This window comes from Amblyomma mixtum, chromosome 1 (genome assembly GCF_055824585.1).
Source record: "Amblyomma mixtum isolate Tamu chromosome 1, ASM5582458v1, whole genome shotgun sequence".
NCBI classification, from domain to species: domain Eukaryota; kingdom Metazoa; phylum Arthropoda; class Arachnida; order Ixodida; family Ixodidae; genus Amblyomma; species Amblyomma mixtum.
This window is the reverse complement of record NC_143012.1, coordinates 104,876,131-104,888,819: the sequence shown is the minus strand read 5'-3', so window position 1 is coordinate 104,888,819 and position 12,689 is coordinate 104,876,131.

Here is a 12,689-nt window from a genome sequence, read left to right as displayed (position 1 = left end):
GAAGCTGCCTGGCTGTATGAAAGGCCCCACATTGCTACAATTCAGGGGAATGAATTGATGCTGTTCTTTTGTGATGCTTTCAGGGGCACTTTCCCAAATGCCCATTTCGCGAAGGCACTACTGCAACTCTGAAACGAAGGAGTTCTATGCTGAATTTTGAGAATAAATGTGTTTTAATTTCTTTCAAGCTTTAGTTCAACCTGCTGTCATGCCTTTATGTTTTCATGGTCACACCAGATACAAATTTTTTTTGTCCTGGTTGATATGAGCATTTAACTTTACCTGGAAGCTAAAAAAGTGCCTTTTTTGTCGACATAATAAACAGACTGCCATTCATCCTTAGTGTAATAGTAATAAATACTAAATTATATGCTGTATGATATGCAAATGCACCTCACAATTTACCTTGGACTTTTTTACGGTTTGACTGTGGTGTGAAGACATGAACACCCATAGTTGCAACAATGGACTATGCAATTAAGCAGGACAGAAATCTTTCATTAATCTCAGTAAGTACCAAACCAACCTACATGTTGGTCAGTGCATGAAATAATCCTTGGCCACATGTCTGGCATGTGCCTGAGATTGTATCTGGTACATCATGCAAACTAGAATGAACCGAACAGATCTTTTTGGTGGCGCTCGGCTCCCGCACATGAATACAGCAACAGGTCTGGTGTGCTTGAGCTGGATCATATACGCCAGATGACTCGAAACCAGTCTAGTGTACGTGCACACCAGACGACATGAAACCAGTCTAGTCTGCACACCAGACGACATGAAACGAGTCTGGTGTGCACATCAGACAACACCACACCGGTCTGGTGTGCACATCAGACAACACCACACCGGTCTGGTGTGCACATCAGACAACACCACACCGGTCTGGTGTGCACACCAGACACCACCACACCGGTCTGGTGTGCACACCAGCACCACCAGGCTGGTCTGGTGTGCACACCAGGCTGGCCTGGTGCCCACACCAGCCACACCAGGAAATCCTGGTGTTAACACCAGAACACACCAGAACATTCTGGTGGATTTTTCAACTGGGTACTTGCAGCTCTGTACTGTTTTCTTCGAGGTTTTGTGCTTTGCCTCTGCCGCGTCACTGAATGCATGACGGTTGCGATTGCCTCTCAACGCGTGAACATCTTCAGACACTGTCGAGCCCTCTTTAAATTTCATCTGCAGCTTTAGCCCATATTGTGATGTCGTCGGCATAAATGGCATGGTGGATGTCGTCAATTTCGTTTAGTTGCTTCGCCAGTCCGATCATGGCCACGTTGAATAGCGTGGGTGAAATGACCGACCCTTGAGGTGTTCCGTTCCCTTATTAGGCGTTCGAAACTTCTCGGACCGAAGTTCTCCTAAACCGATGGTTGCAGTTCTGTTGGATAGAAATGCTTTGACGAAGCTGTGAATCCTGCGCCCGCAGTTCAGGTTGTCCAGGCCCGTAAGGATTGCTTCGTGGCTCACATTTTCAAAAGCCCCTTTGATGTCTAGGGCCATTATCACGTTTTCTCCGTTCCTAGGAACGTTCCGAAGTACACCTTCATATAACTGGAGGAGTACGTCTTGAGCTGATAATTTTGCTCTAAAGCCGAACATGCTGTGAGGGATCAGTTCGTTGTCTTCCATGTAGTTTTGAAGTCTCTGCGTTACCACTCGCTCGTATAGTTTTCCCAGGCATGACGTAAGCGAGATCGGCCTGAGGTTTTCTATCAGCAGTTTCTTGCCTGGCTTGGGTATCATCACCACTTCAGCATGTTTCCACTCCTCGGGGACAGTTTCAGCTTCCCAATGTTTGTTGAGGAAGTCTGTCAGTTCAGCGACCAGCGCATCGCTGAGGTTGCGGATGAGTGCGTTGTTTATTTTATCCGCTCCCGCGGCCGTATTTCTGGTGGTGTTTCGCATGGCCGCCTAGACCTCTTCTCGTGTGATGGGTCTGTCCAGATTAGCGTTATCGTCTCCCCGGTACTCCCCTGTATAGGTCGGCGGGTTCGTGCTGCCAAAGCATTTGGCGCGCAATCTGTCGAGGAGTTCCGAGTCAGTGCCCTCGAACTGGTGAATGAACCGGTATATGGATTTATTAAGGCGGAAGCCTTTAATGCCTCACCGTTGTAAGCAGGAGTTGTCGACAGAAAATGTCACGCTTTTCAATTGGTCGAAATGCTCGTGACGTCATAGTGCGCGAATTTCAAATGGGGCCAATTGTACTTTGGCTAGTAACCATGCAACCAATCAAAGGGATCGTATAGTGATGCTCCAACTAAGTTGGACTGAGTTTAGTTAATTGCTTAATTAATCAATTAGCCTAATTAAGATAGAGGAGAATGAAGAGGTCAGAAGAAAGAGGAAAAGAAAAGAAAGACGCGCGCCGCAGCGACAACAGCGTCCGCGGAAGAAGACGCTGCTGAAAAAAACAGATAAGTACGAGGCCGCGTTCGCTCCACCACCACACACTTCCCCACTCAGTTCGACGTTGCTCGTTTCATATACGTTGTGTCGAACATCCTAGACAGTTCCAACAATTGACAGGTGAATGACAGAACACGATGGATAGAAATACAATAATATAAATATGAAATAGCCTAATTAACCTTTCTAGTTAGACCGCATAAATCAATAAAACCGAGAACGAAATTGGTCGAGTTGGGGAATCGAACCAGGGTCTCCGTAGTGCGATACGAGCACGCTAGCCACTCCGTAATGCCAGCTGAATGGTTTGGTATGAACAAAGGCGCGTCTAGCTAATACGGCGTCTTCGTTCACTCCCATCTTCCCCCTTTCCCTTACGGCAAGGTGCAGGTGTCCACCCAGATATGCGAGAGATACATTTCCTTTCCTCAAAAAATAAATTTACCGTCCAGCAAGGCGTACAGCCGAATTGGCGATGGCGTTCTGTGGACTCCCTGGCAGCGTTGCAAGACGCTGTCGCGTTCCACTCTTACAGGCGAAGCTTAACATGTTAACCACACATCAGTAACACACGCAGACAGCCAATGGACGCGTCATTCGCTGGCAGCACTTGAACCATCATTCACAACCACATTCGTGACAGAATGCTGTACTAAGGCTTTCGCCTTGCACCACTTTAGTCGCCAAAGTGACTCCTAATTTTGTTTTCAGCTTTTGTCTTAGTCGGATCGAGGAGCGCTCTAAGGATACGCCAAGTCCGTGTCGTGCTTAGCGTCCCACTAAGAGAATCGCTGAATTGTTGCCAATTTTGTTTTGCCAGCTGTGTGGCGTATTCCTCTGCTTTCGCTGTAATTTCGGCGATTTTAAGCTTGAGTTTCCTGTTATGTTTTTTCCATCTCCTGGTGAGACTGTGCCTAGCATCCCAAAGCTTGAGCAGCCGACCGTCCACCTCGAGTGTTTCCGCTGTTCGGTTTATGGTTTTGGTGTGCTTGTCTTGCGTATCCCTTAGCTTGCTTCCCAATTCCTCTAACGACTGTATGCCATTCTCGGTAAGGTTGCTGTCGCATGCTTCGCGGAACGCATTCCAGTCAGTTATTTTAGCCGCGCCCAACTGGCGTCTCAGCCTGTCTGAGGTTACTTGCGTCTTGAGTATGTAGTGGTCGCTGCCTAAATTTTCCAATAGGTTCTCCCATTGTGTTTGTCCGAGTCCTCTTACGAATGTGAGGTCGGGGCAGGTGTCGATGCTGACGTTATTTCCAATTCTGGTAGGGGTTGCTGGGTCCGTGAGTAGGTTGCAGTTGAAGTTATCTGCAACCTCGGCTAGCGTTTTGCCTTTAATGGTGGCCTTTTGGTACCCCCAGCTCTTGTCCATGGCGTTGAAATCCCCCAAGATGATTAGCGTGTTGTTTTTCGCTAGTCTGTGGACACCGTGAAAAAGTTCAAAAAATTTTGCTTTTCTTTGCTTCGGGGGGCTGTACACGTTGACGATGAATACACTTCCCCCTTTCCTTTTCTTTTTCGGTACGATCTCTACAATCACATGCTCAATGTCAGTGTCGGGTATGCTCTCGTGATTGATGGCTATGACTGCCTTGCTCACTAAGATGGCTGTCTTTCCCGTCATGTGGCTGTCGTAGCATGTGTATCCCGTGAGTGGGTGTCGCGCCCGTTTCTTGAAGTGCGATAACGTCAGGTGGTGTTAGCTGCGTCTGAATGAATTGTTTGATGAGGCCTTGTTTCTTGCGATAGCCTCTGCAGTTCCATTGCCATATGTCTAAGATGTCTTGTTTGCTGTGGTTCGTGTTAGCCATGATTTAGGTTCTTGAGCTTGTGCAATTGCCCGTTCCCTGGAATGTAGATGGATTGGCGAGTGCTGCTAACGCAGGGCGGTTGTAGGCCTTTTCCTTAATGTTCTCTGTGTGTTTTTGTTTGCGGAAGGCACTCCGTTGCTCTGCTAGTTGTCCTTGTACCTGATGCAACATCTGTTGTATTTCCGCTTTGAAGTTTGAGCGTTCCTCATCGCTCATCTGCAGCGAGGAGTTCGTTTGTGTAGCGTTCGACAGCGGGTGGCAGTTGGATTTTAGGTTTTGAACTATCTTTGTGAGTTCCGCAATTTGGCGTTCCAACTCATTCTGTTTAACGCGAGCAAGTTCTAGTTCGCGCTTAAGTGCTGCTTTCTCTGCGTCTCCATGTTCAAGGTCACGGTTGTTTGCGTTGTTTGTATTGGTGTTGAGTTTGTTACCAGTCCCACCCGAATGTGGAGCAAACCCGGGAGCATCGGCTCTCCAGCTCACCTTGTTGCTGCTTTTCTGGGCGGACCCGGTATCTTCGTTCTTCCGGTGCTAGTTCCCGGCATTCGTCCCCGCAGGGGGTGGCAGGGGGGGAGGAAATGAATGGGACCGCGAGCGATGCCGTGATGAGCGGGATCCCGAGCGGCTCCATGATGTCTCTCCCTCCGAGCTGAACCACCGCGGCCGTCTGCTGCGGTGACCGCGGCTGCGGCGTCTGCTGTCGCGTCCGCCGCTGTTGCCGGCGTTTTCACCTGTAGCGTTGCTGAGGGCTGCCTGCTGACTTTCTTCAGTCGTTCGCGGCAGTCCTTCGACCCGATAGGGTGGGCCTCACCACAAATCACGCACTTTGGAGTGCAGGAATGTCCAGTCGGCGGGTTTTGCGTTCCGCACTGGCTACACGCGCGCACATTAGGTGTGGGGCACACGTCGCAGCGGTGGCCTTGCTGGAAACACACATAACACACTTGTCTCGTGGGGCGGTACGGGTAGCATGCCGTCTCGCCCCCGTAGTAGATACTACAACCTCTACTACAACCATTCATCTTTTGCACGGAGGCACATCACAGCAGCACATCACATATCATCTCGAACCGACCATGCGCATAAAATTCAAACAATTTTCGCCCGCACAAAGAAATATCAGAATTCCCCGTTAGTCTTGGCTATAAGGGAGTGGAATGGTTTACCTGCTAGCATTGTAGCTGTCACTGAACCATCATCTTTCCGTTCAGCGCTACTAACATTTCTTGAATCAGGCGCAGCATTGTCGTCTGTTTGAACTTGTCGCCTTGTACCCCTGCTTTGCCGTATGCATGTACATATTATTTTTGTTTATTGCCCAGTGCACCATGCCCACGATGTATAAAAAAAACCGAATTTGATAATTAACACCTAGTTCTTTTGTTCTCTATCTGTATTATGCATGAAGTGAAGCTTGAGTAGTTGTGTTATTTGCTGTCCCCCCCTATGTAATGCCCACCCGGGCCCTTAGGGTATTTAAATAAATATAAAATAAATAAATAAATAAAAATATTTTGGGACAATGGGACCGTCAAAGGTGATGACGGCCGTCTTGGTTTTTCCTAACATCCGGGCGCTGAGTATGGTGACTCCTTGGGTGCGCACTCGTAAATGGGCCTTGAGTTCTTCCGGTGTCGTCCCGGGATCAATTCCATGTATCACGCCACGTTGGACATCGTCCGGCGCGGCCACGTAGGTGCTCATCTCAAATGCGCGTCCCGCAAAGGTGAGGCTGGTAATGCGTCTCACGAGTTGGGCAGCTGATTCATGTGGGGTGCTTACGATAATGATGTTAGATCCTGGCCGGAGCCGTATGATGAATTCTTCGTCTTTGCATTGGTGGTTGCACGCTGCGACTACAGCGCGGGCTACCTGGCGGGTGTGAAGCTGTCTGACAGCAAGTCATTTCTTCGGTCGAATGATAATTTTGAAATTGTTCTTAGGGAGCGGAGGCAGCCTACGCCTTGGCTGGTGTCCTGTTCCTTGTCCGTTGGCGTTTCTGCCGGCGGCGGCTGGCCCTCCGTCAGTCGGGGTGAGTTGAGTTGAGTTGTCTTCGCCGGGGTTGTTTTGGGTGGTCGAATTGTTCCCCGCAGCGATCCGTCTGCTTTTCCTCTGGAGTTTCTTCTGGCGTTTGGACAATGCGAATTCCCAGCTGGCGTCGTTGTTGTAAGGATTGGGCGGCTCCTGCGTGGCGGACGCCGCGTCAGCGTTGCTCACCGGGCTCTCGGAGTCAGTGGTGTTGAGGTCGTCCTCATCCATCTCCTGGGCGTCTGGCAAGTTTTGGGGCAATCCTTCCATGGTTTGATCGAATGTGTAGTTCGCAGAGCGGGGTCGATTTCAGGCCGCACCACCGCTGCCTTGTCAGGCCTAGCGGCCCATGTATTCCCGTAGTCGAAGATGTCCTGCCGGTAGGCTCGGCGAGACGCCGTGCGAATCGCAGAGTCCAAGTCCGATGAGGAGCCAAAATTTGGTCCTACCGTTCGGAACCTGGTGTCCAGGTGGGGCAGGTTGTGAGTTCTTTCAGCTCCAAATAAAATCTTGTGGCGCTGTGGATTGGTGCGGTTCGGAATGGTCAAAAACTGCGGAGGCGATGCGACACACGTCCGTACCTCTCGGCAGCCATGACGGGCTAACACTGGCTCACTCGGCGAGAAAGAGGATAGGCTACAAGAAGCGGCCACCTGCGTTGAAAACTATGTCAAAGCAAGAGGGCTAGCATGCTCGACCGAAAAATCTGAGCTCTTACGGGTTTGGTGAGGAAAACAGAACCGAACAGTCCCTACCAGTAAAGAACTTCGACTACAAGTTTACCTCGAAAGAGAACCAATACCACAGAAGACACTCATACGGGTACTAGGGATGTGGATACAGTCAAATCAACGCTGTACTCACACCCTTGCGCTATTAAAGGCATCTACACTCCAAGTGGCCCGCATGATTACGCGCATCTCACACAGACGTCATGGCATGCGAGAAGAAGACACACTCAAGCTGGTCAGGAGCCTAGTGGTCAGCCGGGCGACATACAGTCTCCCGTACTACAATCATATCAAAAGTGAAATACAACAGGCGGACGCGATTTTACGCAAAGCGTATAAAACCGCGCTTCGACTACACCATAACACCTCAACTGAAAAGCTCTTAGCCTTGGGACTGCACAACACGTTCGATGAATTACGGGAAGCGCAGCATGTTGCCCAAATGCGCAGACTACAGCAGACCCCCACAGGCAGAGTTCTTTTAAAGAAACTGGGCTACACCGAACAAATTCGAGAAATATTGAGAACTACAACGATCCCCGATGAGTACCGCAGCACGCTCAGGGTGGCCCCGATACCAAGAAACATGGACCCGAACCTCCACAAAGACCGAAGAGAGGCAAGGGCCGACCGCTTACAGAAAACACACGCATCCCAGGATACAACAGTGTATGTTGACGCTGCCACATATGCCATGACTAGGGGACAAGGCACCAACAACGCAGTGGGAACTGCAGTCAACTCGGAATTACACGAGATTACCAGCGCCTCACTGCAAGACTGCACGATAGCTGAGGCTGAAGAAGCGGCCGTCGCTCTAGCGGCAGCGGAGGGCTATCGGAATGGGCGGTCACTGACAATTCTTACTGATTCACAAGCAGCCTGCCGCAACTATCTTTGCGGCAGAGTCGGTCACAGAGCGCTCCGCATACTCCGCTCTGTAGACTGCAAGACGCAACAAACACATGCAAAACCACACAAGCCGATCAAACATAAGATCATCTGGGTACCGGGGCACACGGGGGTGGCAGGAAACCAAGAGGCAGACAGGATAGCTCGAGGATATACTAACTACCGAGCATCCAACGTCAACGACCTTGAGGAATCCCTGCCAGTACCTCAGGAATACTCGGCCATACTCAACAACTACAAAGGCAGCAGGATGCGGTACCCACCACCGCACAAATCTTTAAACAAAGAAGAGGCTGTCACATGGAGACAACTGGAGACATGGAGACAACACACTAAGTAAAATTCACCCCACACTTTACGCACACAATTGTCCGTGGTGCCATGAAAAACCTACACTATATCACATCACATGGGCATGTCAAAAAGTCGACATCGTCCCAGTTATACAAAACCCTAGTGTGGAGCAATGGGAGGGTCTGCTCTCCAGCGACTGCCGCGATGACCAGATCGGTTTGATACGGCGAGCTCAGCTGACGGCAGCATCCAGCGGAGCCCTGGAATAGGGGCAACCGACCGTTGCGGAAGGACTCATCTGACCACATAATAAAAAAAAACACTTGTGCTAGAGCCAAATAAAGTTATCCTATCCTATCCTATCCTGTCTGCAGCTTTGTAGACTCATGAGCCAGACATACTCTCACGACCTTTTCGTGCGTCGGCTCTTCGAATTTCAAAATATCTGCACTCGCTCGTTCGTCGTTTATTCCGCACACGATCTGGTCTCGGATCACCTTTTCCTTTTCGGCACCGAAGTTGCAGTCTCGAGTCTTCAGTTTGAGGTCGGTCAAGAATGCATCGAACCTTTCGTCTGGGAGTTGCATTCGAGTGCGAAAGATGTAGCGGGAGTAGACCTCGTTTTGCTTCGGCAGAAAATGTGCGTCGAACAGCGCCAACACGTGGTTGTAGTCAAGATTCCGGATGCGGGTTTGCTGGCGTTGGGTCCCCAAAATTAAACGTGTTATAGATGTCGAGAAGGCTTGGTCCTCCGACCGTGAGAAGTAACGCAACTTGCCTTTCCGATGACGCACCAGCAACGTCCGTGGCAGTCATGTAGAGTTTGAAGGCTTGCTTGAAGGTGCGCCATTGTTCGGCAGCGTTGCTGTCGTTTTCAAATCTTGGTGGCGGCGTTCTCCTTTCCATGTCTGCTGTGTTGGTCGCCTTCTAGTTGAAGTACACGTTGGCTTCGACTTCTGACACCATGTTTGAAATGACAGTCTTGCGAGAACAAATAACTTGTTTATTGAACGGAATTAATAGACTGCCGTGCCACCCGCACGGGCGCCATCCTTGACGAGCCGGGAGCCGGGGAGAGACTGTGCTTCAAGAGCTTGCACTGGCGGGAAACGTAGGGGGGGGGGGGGGGGGGGGAACGATTCTGCCACGGTATGGTGTCGCCATCTCGTGGCGTATATTGTAACATAAAGGTCGTCTATAAACTGACGGCAGCTCATGTGCCGAGCCTTAGACAGTGGGCCTCTTCGATTAACCGCGCTCGGGCAGCCCGCTAGCAGCCCGCAAGTTCGCCTGTGACAGGAAAACGCATCATGGTCACGTGGGCTGGCGGCCACCAGAACCAGCCGCCGGCAATCACGGCGGCAAGCAAGTCGCGGATCACGGAGGGCAGATGCTCTCTCTAGCTCACGGTGTAAGAAGTAGCTTCGCATTCTGCGTCTCATTGGTACGCACGCGTACGGTAGAAATAGGCTGCTTGGTATCGAAAACAACGACTTGCAGTTATTGAGGGCTGCGTGCCGCAGACTGCAGAACATGCAGCTAATCAAGCTCGCACTCGTATACATCGGCAACGACAACGCGGGCGTGTGCCTTCGGTGCACTGTGTAAGCTTCAAGAAATCCTCAAAAGCATGCGATGAGCAATCGCAATCTAACGTGCTTCAGTCGACACCACATAGGACGGAAAAACTTCCCGTGCGTTAAGCCGTACTCTCGGATTATTGCGTGTTTGCTTACTACGCAGTAAGCATATATATGACTGGTATGACCGCCGACGATCAACCCTGGTGGACTCTGCTGTGGTCGTTGCTATTTCTACGCTCGTAACCTGCTTCCTGTAAGCTGTAAGCAGAAAAGAATCGGGATACGTTTCGTTCAACTGTAGTCTGTCGGCCGCCGGCGTTTGCTGCGGGCAAGGAACGCATAATCTCGGCAAAAGCGCATATCAGCTTGTTGAACGTCTACCAAGAACAAGCGGGTGCACTGTATAAATTTAGCTGCGTATCGTTTCTGTAACAATAAAGCTTTATAGCAGAGAACTGGCACTGGAATGAAAGGCGCTACAATAAAGCCCTGCGTGTCGGCGCCTCGCGTTCCGCGTGTGTTTGCGTGACGATCAGCGCTAGCTCATTTTTATCTATTTTTTTTAAATGAGCCAAACGCGAGGAGCAGCATGCCTGCGGTACTTAGATATTTTGAGCATATGTGGCAGAAGGCCCGAGCATGAAGCTGTACAACAGTTGGCGACAACAGAATCAGCACTTCGTCGGCGCGACAATTCTGTGTGGCCACATATATGCCCGCAGAGATGTCTCGAGCAATGTGCTCGTGAGGGCTTTTAATAAAGGACATGTTTCAGTCAAGCGTTTTTCAAAGCATATATCCACTTTTGCACTGCGCCAAACGCAATGAAGACCATACGCTCCCGTATCGCGCTCAACCAACACTTCGTAAAACACGTTCAGCACATGCATATATGCGCGCGTCTGAACGCGTACTCGGAACTGGAATCCGGCTGCTCTCGTGAAAGGCCTCGAACACCATCGCAATATCCGCCGGGCGCACGAAATTAACAGCCGAAATATTTTCTGAATTAGAAGTATGCGATCGTAATATGAAGCGAGCAATTGTGCTTGCGAGGTGGTGAGACGATCGAAATATGATCGCATACGCTCGCAAAGCATATCAATAAACAGCGAGAACTACCGCAAGAGGTGCCATTGCAGCCGACACAGTCGATATGCACCGTGGCCTAGTCGAAACAAGCGCCTGAATCGCGCAAAACATCGCATGAAGAACCGCGGTCCTTCTAGTCCTTATAAAAATGGCCGCGCGAGCTTCCAGCTACCATACACCTCTCTGTCGTCTGCTAGCTGCCCGAGCACTGCCAGCACAAAATCGTCCTGGCGAGTCTGGCCGCCGGCCATGGAGGAAAAAAAACTAAGGAGGGAGCATGACGTCACGCGGCCAGCGTTCGCAAGCCGAGTGTTTTGAAGTCGTTTTCTCCCTCAGTTTTTCGCTCTCCGAGCCGGTCCTTTATGTTTTGATTCCGGTATGTTTTAGTCCGCACGTATGCGCGACCCGCGGCGCGGGCGTCTACAGCAAGGAAGTTGATCTACAGTTAGTCTGCCGCGCTAATCGGCGCATGCGCGCGCGCAGCGGGGCTAGACTTTACCGCACGCTATCACGTGGTGCGATCACGGGGGGGACATACTCTCTTTTTTTTGCTATATCTTTACTTGTAAAGACTAGGCTTCAAGGTTGTCGCCGGACGCTCCCTCCTCAGTTTTTTTTCCTCCATGCCGCCGGCTGGCAGCCCGAAGCCGCCCAGGCAGAGAAAAACGAACGCGTTCCGGGTAGCCACCGGAAGTGGGCGGAGCAACCCGAGAAAATCGAGCGGGCTCGGGCAGCCCGCAAGTATCGTGAACTAGAATCATGGAGGAAAAAAACTGAGGAGGGAGCGTCTGGCGACAACCTTGAAGCCTAGTCTTAACAAGTAAAGATATAGCAAAAAAAAAAAGAGAGTGTGTCCCCCCCCCCCCCGTGATCGCACCACGTGATAGCGTGGGGTAAAGTCTAGCCCCGCTGCGCGCGCGCATGCGCCGATTAGCGCGGCAGACTAACTGTAGATCTACTTCCTTGCTGTAGACGCCCGCGCCGCGGGTCGCGCATACGCGCGCACTAAAACATACCGGAATCAAAACATAAAGGACCGGCTCGGAGAGCGAAAAACTGAGGGAGAAAACGACTTCAAAACACTCGGCTTGCGAACGCTGGCCGCTTGACGTCATGCTCCCTGCTTAGTTGTTTTCCCTCCATGACTAGAATACTATCCTATTGGCGCGAACGGAAGGGCGCGGGCGTGCTCTTTGGCGTAGAAGCCACCAGGTGGCGCCACTGCAACTTTTTGCAGCGGCGTCGTCGCGGCTCCGTTTGGAGCTTGTGTATGCTTCTCCACGTCGTTGTGTCGGTGTGGTGCTCTAATACGCCGGTAGTTAATAAACATGCATGCCATTTCCTTCAACTAGTTTCAGAGTAACCTGATAGGCACTTTTTTTTCCCAGCCATGCCCCTTTGAGCAGTTCGGCGATGATGAAAAATCGCGTCGTTGCATGCCGTATGCTACCGAGAACGGGCATTGAGAGAGGCTCACGGTTTTGCCGGTGGGTGTTAGTTGTCTAGATGCATCTCTTACCAGGCTAAATTTGTTTACCTGTGATTATAGTTTGGTACTATGGGGTTTAATGTCTTTTTTTAAATTCGACTTGTGTTTATATGAAAATTCTTTTTCCTGTATTGAGCTTTGCTGCCCTAACCTCTCGCCGACGTGTGTGGTGCTTGTGGCCTAAAGGCATTTTTTACCTGCACCGTTCTAACTATCGCGTTCTTTGCTTCTCTTCATGTTCCTATATTGCATTGTTATATTTTTGTGACCTTTGTTTTTCCACATCAACCTTGTATACGCTCCCCCCTTATGTAATACCCCGACAGGG